Raw genomic sequence first — 13,205 nt, forward strand, 5'->3', positions numbered from 1 at the left:
ACTGTACTTTGATAAGGTTATCTTTTCAGAAAAACTGCTCTTTCACTGAACTTTTCTATTTAGTCTCTATTTCATTTATTTCTTCTATGATTTTTATTATAAGCAGAGGCTTTCTACTAAGCTTAGGTTTTATTTATTCTTTTTCAGATTACTTTAGGTATAAAGTATTTTTCAGATGTTTCTTGTTTCCTGAGGCAGGCTTGTATTATTACATACTTCTCTCTTCGAACTGCTGCATCTCAGTGATTTTGGTTTGTTGTGTTTCCATTTTCAAGGTTTCCAAGTATTTTTTTTTTTTATCTCCTCTTTGGTGTCTTCAGTGGCTCATTGATTGTTTAGTAGCATATTGTTTGGTCTCCACATGTTTGTGTATTTTTCAGATTTTTTTCTTGTAGTTGATTTCTAGTTTCATACTGTTGGGAGGTGGAAGGGAGATTCAGGAGGGAGGGAACATATGTATACCTATGGCTGATTCATGTTGATATATAGCAGAAGCCAACACAATACTGTAAAGCAATTATCTTCCAATTAAAAATAAATACCCAAGAACTGGCTTGAATAAGCTCTAATTGAACATGTTCCACGTCTGATTCTAACTGTTGCTTCTTGGCCTGCATACAGGTTTCTCAGGAGACAGGTAAGGTGGTCTGTTACTCCCATCTCTTTAAGAATTTTCCAGTTTGTTGTGATCGACACAGTCAAAGACTAGCCTAATCAATGAAGCAGAAGTAGATATTTTTATGGAATTCCTTTACTTTTTCTTTGATCCAATGAATGTTGATAATTTGATCTCTGGTTCCTCTGCCTTTTCTAAATCCGTCTCATACTTCTGGGAGTTCTCAGTTGACATAATGCTGAAGCCTAGCTTGAAGGATTTTGAGCATTACCTTGCTAGCATGAGAAATGAGCACAATTGTATGGTAGTTTGAGAGTACTTCCCCCAATATTATTTTAATTAGAAAGATAAATGATAACTTTACAGTGGATAAACATGAAAGACACCACCTCTACCTGCGATTAATGTTAGTCATAACTTCAAAATAAGTCACATTAACAAATCAGTGGTAACAAACACTGAACATTACAGAACATCACTTCCAAATCATTCTTGCCAAAAATGCATCGCTGAAATCTAATCACGAGGAAACATCATGAAATCCGAAATATCAGAAATACCGAAATCAGGGATATTTTATACAGTGGTTGATCAGTACTCTTCTAAAATGTCAAAGTCAAGAAAGACCATGAAAAAGTGAGAAACTATCAGAGAAGAGAGGAGACTAAGGAAACCAAGTGACTAAATGCAATGAGGGTCCTGCCTGGATTGGATTGTAGAGTAAAGAGGATATTTGTGGGTAAAGTTATGAAATGCAAATGTGTTTGCAAGAATAGAAAGAAATAGAAATCTTTGTGTACTATTGGTGAAAACGTAAAATGGTACAGCTACTATGGAAAAGAATGTGCAGGCTCTTCAAAAATTTCCAAATAAAACTACCATTTCTTATAGAAAAAAAAAGGGAAAGGACTTTAAATCCTCTGATAATATTTCAGTTTGTTAGATTCAGTCCATCAGTCCTGTCTCTCTGTTGGGACAACTCTACCATTCATTCTGGTCTTGGTTCCTCAAGATATCTAGTTAAGCATGGGCTCTGTGACTTCATTGAGGCCATTGATAAAAATATTGAAAATAAGAAGATGAAGGACAGAGCCCTAGTACAAATCACTATAGAAATCCCTCCAGTTTAATATTAATTCAATAGTTAGCATGCTTCAGGTATATAATCTAATTAGCTCTAGATAGTAGGCTATATTAGGCATCCCAGGTTGCACTAGTGGTAAAGAAACCATCTGTCAATGTAGGAGATGTAAAAGATAAGGTTCAATCCCTGGGTTAGGAAGATCCCCTGGAGGAGGGCATGGCAGGCCATTCCAGTATTCTTGCCTAAATAATCCCATGAACAGAGGAACCTGTTGGGCTACAGTTCATGGGTTTTCAAAGAGTCAAACACAACTGAAGTGACTGAGCATGCACACAAGAACAGTAGACTATATTATTCACCTAAGCCAAGGAATTGTATAATTGGAGGACTATGTATAGTCAGGGAGCTCAGGAAAAATCCCTTAAATTTAAATCTGAAAATGCAGCTCTGATACTTTTCATCACTGTAGCTGTTCAGTTCCTAACTGGGCTGCAGTTTTAGGGCTACATTTCCTCTGAATCATAAACCTGTGTTTTTAAAGAGTAGACAGGAGCACCTATAAATTACCTTTGTGTGTTTCTCATAATGTTGCGTGTATGCTAAGCCACTTCAGTGGTGTCTGACTCTTTGTAACCCTATGGACTGTAGCCCACTAGGCTCCTCTGTTCATGGGATTCTCCAGGCAAGAATACTGGAGTGGGTTGCCATGCCCTCCTTCAGGGAATATTCCAGACCCAGGGATCAAACCTGCATTTCTTGCATCTCCTGCATTGGCAGGTGAGTTCTTTACCACTGGTTCCACCTGGAAAACCCTCTCATAGTTTTTGTCCTGGGAAATTTTTGGTGAAAACAATATGGGTTTCATAGTCAAATCTATTCTGAAGATGCTATCTTAGAGGTTCACATTGCCTGTTAGCATCACAAAGATTTAAAAAATCCCTCAGTGCAGAGGGCCTGTCATGAGACATCACTTAACTCTGCAAGAAACTGTAGTTGCAGAGCACAGGGAGGGAGCCTTCGGGTCCTGTGAAACAAGGTCTAACACCCCAGGGGGAGGCCCTCAACATCATGTGGGGTGGAACACCAACATGTAGAGGAGCCAAAATCCTGTGTGAGGAGAGGTCTGGGCCTCCGGGTGTTCTCCTAGTTCTGTTCCACTGTGCTGAAAGTCTCCAGAAGCTCAGTGTTGGTCCCCACTGGCTCTGCTCATCCCTGCGGAAGAGTGTGGAGGACATGGAGGGCAACCATGATTCCAGAAAGATAGTAGAGGAACCACAGTCAGTCCTGGCTGGAACTGAACGGAGGTATTTGGATGGTTCTCCACAACAAAGGAAAACAGTTCTCTGTGAAATACAGTGTCTTTAAAAGGTGTGACTCTTGGGTGATGTGCTTCTCATTCTCATGGCTAACTTCAATCATTCTGTAAGATGTAGCTACACTCAGAATGAGCTGGAAGAAAGAGCTCCTTATTTTCTGCATTTCCACCACACCCTCTGAAAAGTCGTTTTTCTGTCAGAGGGTCAGAGATCAGAAGAAAGAGAATAGGCTCTACTGTGTTTGCTGTCTTTATGGGAGGAGGATCACAGTAGGTACAGAGGAGTGAGGCTGGCCTCTGCTTCACACAAACCAGGCCTGACATTGCATCATCCTTCGCCTCTCCCTACGTGCACTGGGACTGAGGGATTATGAGAAGGTCAAGACATGATTTCAGTGTTTCTATTATCCAGGGGTTGTGTCAGGCAGCCAAACAACACGCCTCTGCCCCTGCCTCCTTGTCCAAGAGGTGACCTGACTCAGCAAGATCACCCTCTTTCCAGCATAAAAATTCAATCCTCCCATTTGTTCATCCATGTCTTCTCCCACACATGGAAGAGGCCAAGTGTGTTTAATGACCAGAGATTATTTTGTAATCCATTGGGCTACCACCCTACAGAGACTCCCGCTGAGATCAGAATGTTCATTTCCCTGTCAGAAGTCAGCTGTGGGGTTAATCCATGTTGTGTCAGAAGAGTTCAAGGTTTTCCTCTTAGCTCAGATCTTAGACCACATGTCAGTGGCCAGCTGCTTTGGGTAGCGGCAGGAGTTGTGTTCCCAGACCCCTAAACAATAAGTTTTTTAAAAGTTTTTCCAGTCTCTAAACATGTGCATTCCCCCACCCAGTCCACCTTCTCTGCTTCCTGTTTTTCTATTTTTCTTGGCAGCTGTTGGTGTTGGGTAAATATTCCTTTCATGGAGGTGCTTGTCTGTCAGGTCCCATGGAGAGAAAGAAAATGGCAAGTTAATGAATTCAGGATTGTGTCTGGCAGAAGCTGTGTTTCAATCCCATGTGCCACATCTGGCAGCAGGATGAAACAAAAAGTAACAATGGAGTGAAAATGCAGCACTCAGAAACCTGAATTTAAAACAGAATTCCGTAAATATCCTAAAGGTAAATAGCCCTAAAACAGAGAGCATGTGATGAAAGTGAAGAAAAGGGGACCAGGAGAAACAACTTCAAAGCAGTCATTATTGGACAATTTAAAACACTTAAAAAGCAGCAAAGAGAGGTGTTCAAAATGACACCAATCCAAAAACGTAGTGTTTTAGGTTATTGCCTTCCCAGTGATGCCTGATGGGGGTGGCAGTAACAAACTGCCAGGACCAGAACATCTTCCTCAAGATGTCAGAGTTGTTGGAGGCACGTCCCCCTCAATGTCTCCTTCTCTGTGACAGTGTTGCTGGAGCTTTAGGGAAAATGCAGGACGACAGGTCATTATTGCAAGTAGGGTTAGCAGGATTAACGTTTTCCAAAATCTATGTGCTTTAACATTCCAGTATCCTAGGTCACAAATATTTACCCATTTAATGAGTTGGGGCCCAGGAACATATATCTTGTTTAAAGCAGAATTTAATATGCACAGTAGCAGAGGACAGCCTCATATAGAAGAAAACGAAGACTTCCTTGGATATGGTTTTGTAAATTTTAAACAGAAGACTGAAGCTTTGAAATGGCACTGAAGAAGGGACTAATCCCATAAACAAAAGACCATTCCAAAGGGGGCATATATAACAAACATTTGTATAAAACAATAAAGATACCTAAGTGATGTCAACAGAAGTTTATAAAATTTAAAATTCAAAGAGTACTAAGTCAGGGCTCCATTTAGCAGAAAGTCTTTCCTTGGAAGAAAGGAAACATTCTTTCTGAACATTTGAGTGCCTTAAGAGAATGACACACTGATTTCTTCATGAAAAACAAAAATACTACTTTCTATGTAGACTCTTTAGACAAACAGATCAGGCAATCATGCCTAAAGATGTTGCTGGTTGAAAGAGAGAAGCATCTCATTTTACTTCTACAAAGTGGTAGAAATTTTCATTTGCCTAAACCACTAATAAGTCTTTCTTTGCTAAAAGGAAAAAAAAAAACCCCCAAAACATAAAACATCTTAAAAGCAATAACAAAAATTGCAGATGAACAAACACAAATCCTCAGTGGTGCAATTAACTTCAAGAAATCCATGTGCTCACTGGGCAGCTCATCATCCCTGACTTCTCAGCTTACACTTGTACCTCATTGCTCACCAGATGTCAAGTTCAACATCACTTTAATATTTGCTAAATGAACAAACAATAACAGGACTGAAAGCTGATATCAAATAAAACTGCTCATCTTCCTTGAAGACTTGAAGGTAAGGAAATTTAAGGCAAATTTAAGGCAAAAATTTCCAGGAAAATAAAATTTGATGTTTTATTTAATTATTCAAGAGGTCTTATGATGTTACCTAGTAGATTAGAGAAAGTCTCTCTATTAAGGATAGACTCTCTATAAAGGATACAGAAGAATTCTTAGGAGCCATAATGCACTGATGTTATGAGTTACCACTCCAGGGACCAAGACCCTCTAAGGCCAGTTAGACAGGTTTCATGTAGACCATGTATTATGAAGGGATACCAGAGTCTGAGCATAAACTCCTGTATATATAGGGTAAGAAAGGTTGTCTTGTCAGAGGTCTTTTTTAGGAGAAAACTGACTCCAGGGATATACGGAGACTCACTGGGAAACCCTTGTCTAGGGACAATAAACTACTGGTGAGATTAAAAGAAAAATTCTGAGAACAGCAGAATATCAGTTACTCTAGTTTTCCAAAGCCTTGCAAACTCTGACCCAGGGACTTGGACCAGACACCTGGGTAGAGGGGCTTATAACTGGTAGGACTGTATGCATAAAACTTCTGCAAAACATTTGAGTTCAAGGTAATGCCCTTTGTGTACCAGTGTAGCAAAATGACTATAAAGGATTTATCCTTCTCTTTACTAAAGCATGAGTGCGTGCATGCTAAGTCTCTTTCATCATGTCCGATTCTGTGTGACCCTGTGTCTATGGGATTCTCTAGGCAAGAATACTGGGGTGGGTTGCCATGCCCTCCTCCAGGGGATCTTCCTGACCCAGGGATTGAACCCACATCTCTTATGTCTACCCGCACTGGCAGTCAGGCTCTTTACCACTATCACCACCTGGGAAGTCCCACTGGAAACAAAATGAAAGAATGAGTGGTTATCACCATAAGTGCCTGAGACTTGAAGCTACAGTTGCCTATATCAAGGTCACATTTTTTTTTTCACACTTATCCTCTAGTGGATTCCCACTGTACTCTGAATAAAACTGAAACTCCTTGCCAAGGTGAATAAAATTGTATGCATCGATACCTCTCTTCCCCATCCACTATTTTCCCTCCCACTCTCTCTCTTTCTGTTTTTCTTGCTGTTTCATAAACAAACCAAACTACTGCAGCATCTGGGCCTCACATTGATCTCCCTTTCATTCTGATCTGCTCTTAACCTAAATCTTCACCTGCTTCCTCTCCCATTTCAAGCACTTTTTTGCTTAAATGTCACTTTCTTAGAGAGGCCTTTCCCGAGTTCTGGAACTTGTGAGGAAGAATTAGAGTTGGATTAAGGTTTCCTTATTCTGAAGAATGGGACTAAATCAGAATCAGTGCTACTTAGTTAACAATAATTCTGTTATGCACTGGGTCTAGGGTGACCAGAAACACGTAGGTGTCACAGGTATATCTCAGGGTCAGACTGTGATACCTTTTTTAGTACAACACTGTTCAGCGCCATGATTTGAACATTCTTTGAACCAATGTGGCTCTGCAGAGATGAATGCTGGAAGGTACTGTATACAAACTCTCATCATTTAGAAGTAATAGATCAAACATGGAAAGCAGATCATTCTGAAAATTAAATTTCTAAGAAGTAAGGAATTCTACTAAGTCATAGAAGAACATCCAGTATTGTTGAATCACATTTGCACACACACTTCAAGACATCAGAATAGGGATGGACTTCCTTGATGTCGTTTGTCCAATAGTCAGCAACACTGAAGTCTGCTTGGAGCATAGCAAAATGGGTTCAAGAGTGCAAATCAGTCATTTACATCCAAATTTTGACAAATAAGCAACCTTTCTTAAATCTTTATCTATGATACAAAGTAATGATAGAACTAACAGAAAAGAGAACTGACAATGAATAATTTTTACTCCTTCATTCTCAAATACCATATTTACTGAAAAGATTGAATGCAGATGAGAGATGCATCTTATTGTAAATTTTTGTTTTAAAAAAATGCTTGTAACTTTGGAATGTTTATAAGCAAGTTTGTTTATCTAAAGTCAATCGCACCCCAGTGAATTTCCTAAAGTTACTATAGTGGTAACTCATTTAATATCAAGCATGTCTAACTCATATGCATTTAATAAGTCTTGGCACCATGCAAGTGAAGATGGAAAGAGATATTATCATAGTTTATAAACAAAAGAGGGGAGCAACTAATGTTACATGAATCTGTTCACACTTGAGAGTGCCAGGATATTTTTTTTAAGATAATGCTGATTTTTGTGATAGTTACTGAATAGACACAAGTTGCCCCAATTGTCATTCATCAATACAAATGAAGTAGGGCTTCTGCAAGTACAAGTGGGCATGGCAGCAGTATTCACATGTCCAGGGTATCACATTCTTGCTCTGCTCACTCATGTGAGGTGTGTAAGTGGGGAAATATTCCAGCATATTCTCAAAATTCACAGAACACAGATCCAAGAAAAGACCTCAATCACCATAATGTAACCATTCCAAGTATAGGCCATGTTATGGGAAGGGCCCCAGAATTATATTCAAAGTAAACTTTAGGGGTTTATCTAGAGCTATAATTTCTCATTTAGGGGAAACATAAGTGCCTGGGTTCATCTCAGATATTTCTTCTGAAACCTCCATGTAGGCAGTGCTGATTCATTATAAAGGTATTCGTCCTAAGATAGTTTTCTTTAAAATATACATGATTTAGAGAGAGAGAGTTGATGCTAGAATTAGGACAGTGAAAATCCAAGATGAATCCAGAGCACCTTGTAGCACAAATAAGGAGGAAATTGCTCAAAATAAAAATAAAAATAAAAACAGCGAAGTTTGGTACTGTGTAACCTCTACTCTTAATAAGTGGCCCAGTTGATGCTGAGGTTGTAAATTCTGAACTATATTTTGAAAGCACAGAACTAGAGCCACATCTTAACATTTCGCCTTTTAGTAAATAGATGAGGGCCGTGAAATTGGTTTGTTTTCCAAGTTAAAGTCAGATTGACTGCACCACCAGCTGCTAAGGTAAATGTGCCCTTAAGTTGAGCTGAGATGCATTATTTATGGACCACTTACACATAAATGATATTTTTGTAGCTTATTGGAATACTGAGTATTCCTCTAGGTACAGAATCTGCTATCAAGATGAACAATGGAGACCGCTGCTTGGCAGTGTTTTATGTTTCAAAGACAAATGTTTAGGGTTAAGTCTCAGAGACTTCGATAGGAGCCTGGCCAGTCATCCCAGCAGCTATAACCCCACTCTATAAGTCAAAAAGAGTCAGTGAACTTGACCAGACTTTGACTCCTTCCATTGTCAAATATTCTCTTTTGTCGGTTCCTATTTTTTCTTTTTGATTGTTTGTGTTCTTATTTTGGTAAAGTATGTCCACGGAAGTCTCTCAAGAAAAAGCAAGGTAAGTAATTTTCAAACTTGTCTTTCTGAAAATGATCTTTTTGTATTTACATATTGGATTGATAGTTGAAGTATCAATTATTTGAAATTGAAATTCATGATAAAGTTGTAACACAATTTCTAATGCATTGTCTCACTGTCTTCCATTTATATTTTGCTAGACTGGAAGTCATGCTTATTCTTCTTTTCTTCACAACATAATTGTTTCTCTGGAATTTTTAGGGTCTTCTCTAATTCCAACTACTCTGTAACTCATATTGTTATTGTGTCTGGGTGTTGGTCTTTTTAATTCATTTAGCTGGAATCTCGCATCTTTTTGTTCTGGTAAATTTTCTAATATTACTTCTCTGATAATTTGTGCCCCTCTATTTCCTCTGTTTTGTTTAAGGAGTCCTCCTCATAGTTGTTTGGCTGCTAGAATTGATCCTCTAATTTTCTTACATTTTTATCTTGAATTTTCCATCTCTACCTTTTTGCCCTACTTTCTTGATGATTTCTTCAAATTTATTTCTGCAAGTCTTCTATCAAGTTTTTGTTTATGCTACCATATTGTTTTTAATTTTTAAAAGCTTTTTACCTTCTTTTTATAGTATGTATTATTTTTATGAAAGCAGTATCATCTTTTATTTATCTCAGTGTGTTTATCAAAGTTTCATTTTAAAGTTATCTTATGTTCCTTGCATTGTTACATTGGGATCCAACTGATTCCAACCGCAGTTGGACTGGGAGGTCCGGGGGTCAGGCCCAAGGTCTGACTCTTCTTTTAGGCTGGCATATAGCTAGCTCCTAAAAGTGCTGAATGAAATTTTCCTTTGTATATAATGAACCTGGTCTAAATTGATCTTAATCAAGGTCTAGCTCAAGCTTGACAACAAGATAGGAGAATCTTGGAAAAGTCAGACTGAAAAATGCCCCAGGAAGATCAATGTTTGACTGCTCTGGGCAGGGCTCTTCACACTGATATTTTAAGATCTCATTCACCTTTATTTGGAAGAGAGGGGAGATTACATATCAAATGATGGGATAAGAGGACCAGAGGTGGCTGTGTCCCAGACTCTCATATCCCAGTTTGTAAAAAGCTTTACATTGAAAAGCTTTGCAGTTAATAAGAGCCCTCTGCAAATTATTTCAAACACCCTCTGTTGCATAAACACAATTGTTACACGTGGAGCAATACTATTGGTGGTGGGAGTTCTTATAGTTTATGTCACATGACTCATATGTTCGCTGCCTAAAAGGAGTTCATGCATGCTAAGTCACTTCAATCATGGCCAATTCTTTGTAACTCTATGGATGGTAGCCCACCAGGCTCCTCTGTCCATGGAATTCTCCAGGCAAGAATACTGGAGTGGGTTTTCATGCCCACCTCCAAGGGATCTTCCCAATTCAGGGATCAAACCTGAGTCTCTTATGTTTCCTGCATTAGCAGGCAGATTCTTTCCCATTGCATCTCTCATGATTCCTGCATTGGCAGGCAGGTTCTTTTCCACTTACACCTGGGAAGCCTCAAAAAGGAGTTCACATATGTTCAATTTTCTCTGTCTCATTGCCTTTCCAGTGCCTCCTAGAAATTCATGTCTGGAATAATTCCTCAATAAATATTTCCCTTAACTGAACATTAGTGAATATATATCTACTTTAATTATTTTTCTTTAAGCTGGAAAAATTGATATTGGAAAGAAAGAAAGAAAAAGGTGACTTTATGATCTTAATTGGGCTAATTAGTCACCCTAAACTTAAATCTTAGGATGTCCAAAGAGTTGGACATTACTGAGCAAGTGAGCATAAGCTTAAATCTAGGATAGACCACATATACTGATTTCACAGAATTGTAATGATTATATAATAAACTGAATCTGGTCTTACTAATCTGTAACTAGGTTTGCATAATAAGGTCTATTAACTAGGTTAAGTGTTTCTCAGACCTCATTGTATACCAAAATCACCAGAAGCACTTAAAAATAAATACAGATATCTGAGCATCAGTATTTCATGAACAGTGTGAAAAGGCAAAAATATATCACACTGAAAGATGAACTCCCCAAGTCAGTAGGTGCCCAATATGCTACTAGAGAAGAGTGGAGAAATAGCTTCAGAAAGAATGAAGAGATTGAGCAGAAGCAAAAATAATGCCCAGTTGTGGATGTGACTGCTGATGGAAATAAAGTCGGATGCTTAAAAGAACAATATTGCATAGGGACCTGGAATGGTCCATGAATCAAGGTAAATTGGAATTGGTCAAATAGGAGATGGCAAGAGTGAACATTGACATTTTAGGACTCAGTGAACTGAGAATTGATGCTTTTGACCTGTGGTGTTGGAGAAGACTCTTGAGAGTCCCTAGGACTGCAAGGAGATCCAACTAGTTCTTCCTAAAGGAAGTCAGTCCTAAATATTCATTGGAAGGACTGGTGCTGAAGCTGAAACTCCAATACTTTGGCCACCTGATGCGAAAAACTGACTCATTGGAAAAGACCCTGATGTTGGGAAAGATTGAAGGTGGGAAGAGAAGGGGATGACAGAGGATGACATAGTTGGATGGCATCACCGAGTCAATGGACAAGAGTTTGAGTAAGTCCGGGGTTTGGTGATGGACAGGGAGACCTGGCGTGCTGCATGCAGTCCATGGGGGTCACAAAGAGTTGTACACATCTGAGAGACTGGACTGAACTGAACTGAACTAAAATGGACCAGAATGGGTGAATTTAATTCAGAGGACCATTATATCTACTACTGTGGCAAGAATCCCTTAGAAGAAATGGAGCAGCCCTCATATCATTAAAAGAGACCGAAGTGCACTACTTAGGTGCAGTCTCAAAAATGACAGACTGATCTCTGTTCATTTCCAAGGCAAACCACTCAGTATCACAGTAATCCAAGTCTATGCCCCAACCACTAATGCCAAAAACTGAAATTGAAAGATTCCATGAAGATCTACGAGACTTTTTAGAGCTAACACACCCAAAAGATGTCCTTTTCATCACAGGGGACTGGAATGCAAAAGTAGCAAGTCAAGAGATACCTGGAGTAACAGGCAAGTTTGGCCTTGGAGTACAAAATGAAGCAGGGCAAAGGCTAACAGAATTTTGCTAAGAGAACACACTGGTCATAGCAAGCACACTCTTCCAATAGTACAAGAGACTGCTCTACACATGGATATCACCAGATGGACAATATCAAAGCCAGATTGGTTATATTCTTTGCAGCCAAAGATGGAGAAGCTCTATACAGTCAGCAAAAACGAGACTGGGAGCTGACTGTGACTCACATTATGAACTCCTTATTGCAAAATTCAGGCTTAAATTTAAAAAGTAGGGAAAGCCACTAGACCATTCAGGTATGACATAAATCAAATCAGGTCATACAGTGGAAGTGACAAATAGATTCAAGGGATTAGATCTGATAGGTAGAATGCCTGAAGGACTATGGGTGGAGATTCATGACTTTGTACAGGAGGTGGTGATCAAAACCATCCCCAAGAAAAAGAAATGCAAAAAGGCAAAATGGTTGTCTGAGGAGGCCTTATAAATAGCTGAGAAAAGAAGAGAAGTGAAAGGCAAAGGGAAAAAGGAAAGATATATCCATCTTAATGCATAGTTCCAAAGAATAGCAAGGAGAGATAAGAAAGCCTTCCTCAGCAATCAATGCAAAGAAATAGAGGAAAACAATAGAATGGGAAAAACTAGAGATCTCTTCTAGATAATTAGAGATACCAAGGGAACATTTCATGCAAAGATGGGCTCGATAAAGGACAAAAATGGTAGGGACCTAACAGAAGCAGAAGATACTAAGAAGAGGTGGCAAGAATACACAAAAGAACTATAAAAAGGTCTTAATGACCCAGATAACCACAGTGGTGTGATCACTCACCTAGAGCCAGACATCCTGGAATGTGAAGTCAAGTGGGCCTTAGGAAGCATCACGACGAACAAAGCTAGTGGAGGTGATGGAATTCCAGCTGAGCTATTGCAAATCCTGAAAGATGATGCTGTGAAAGTGCTGCACTCAATATGCCAGCAAATTCGGAAAATTTAGCAGTGGCCACAGGACTGGTAATGGTCAGTTTTCATTTCAATCCCAAAGAAAGGCAATGCCAAAGAATAGTCAAACTACTGCAAAATTGCACTCATCTCACATGCTAGCAAAATAATGCTCAAAATTCTCCAAGCTAGTGTTCCACAGTAAATGAACTGAGAAATTCCAGATGTTCAAGCTGGATTTAGAAAAGGTAGAGGAAACAGATCAAATTGCCCACATCTGTTGGATCATTGAAAAAGCAAGAGAATTCCATAAAAACATCTACTTCTGCTTCATTGACTACATTAAAGACTTTGTGTGGATCACGAAAAACTGTGTAAAATTCTTAAAGAGATGGGAATACCAGACCACTTTACTTACCTCCTGAGGAATCTGTATGCAGGTCAAGAAATAACAGTGAGAACTGGGAATGGAACAATAGACTGGTTCAAAATTGG

At 39.0% G+C, this 13,205-nt stretch overlaps 1 long non-coding RNA gene across 1 annotated transcript in view; it reads left to right on the forward strand.

Moving 5' to 3' along the window:
• Positions 1-5,311: 5,311 nt before the first annotated feature.
• LOC145546035 (uncharacterized) overlaps positions 5,312-13,205 on the forward strand; it is a 36,701-nt gene continuing 28,807 nt past the window's right edge. Inside the window, exon 1 of the long non-coding RNA XR_014082436.1 lies at positions 5,312-5,371. This is a non-coding gene — a long non-coding RNA (uncharacterized LOC145546035). The remainder of the gene's footprint in view (positions 5,372-13,205) is intronic.

Source organism: Giraffa tippelskirchi, chromosome 4 (assembly GCF_054371585.1).
Source record: "Giraffa tippelskirchi isolate mGirTip1 chromosome 4, T2T-mGirTip1v1.2.pri, whole genome shotgun sequence".
NCBI lineage: Eukaryota > Metazoa > Chordata > Mammalia > Artiodactyla > Giraffidae > Giraffa > Giraffa tippelskirchi.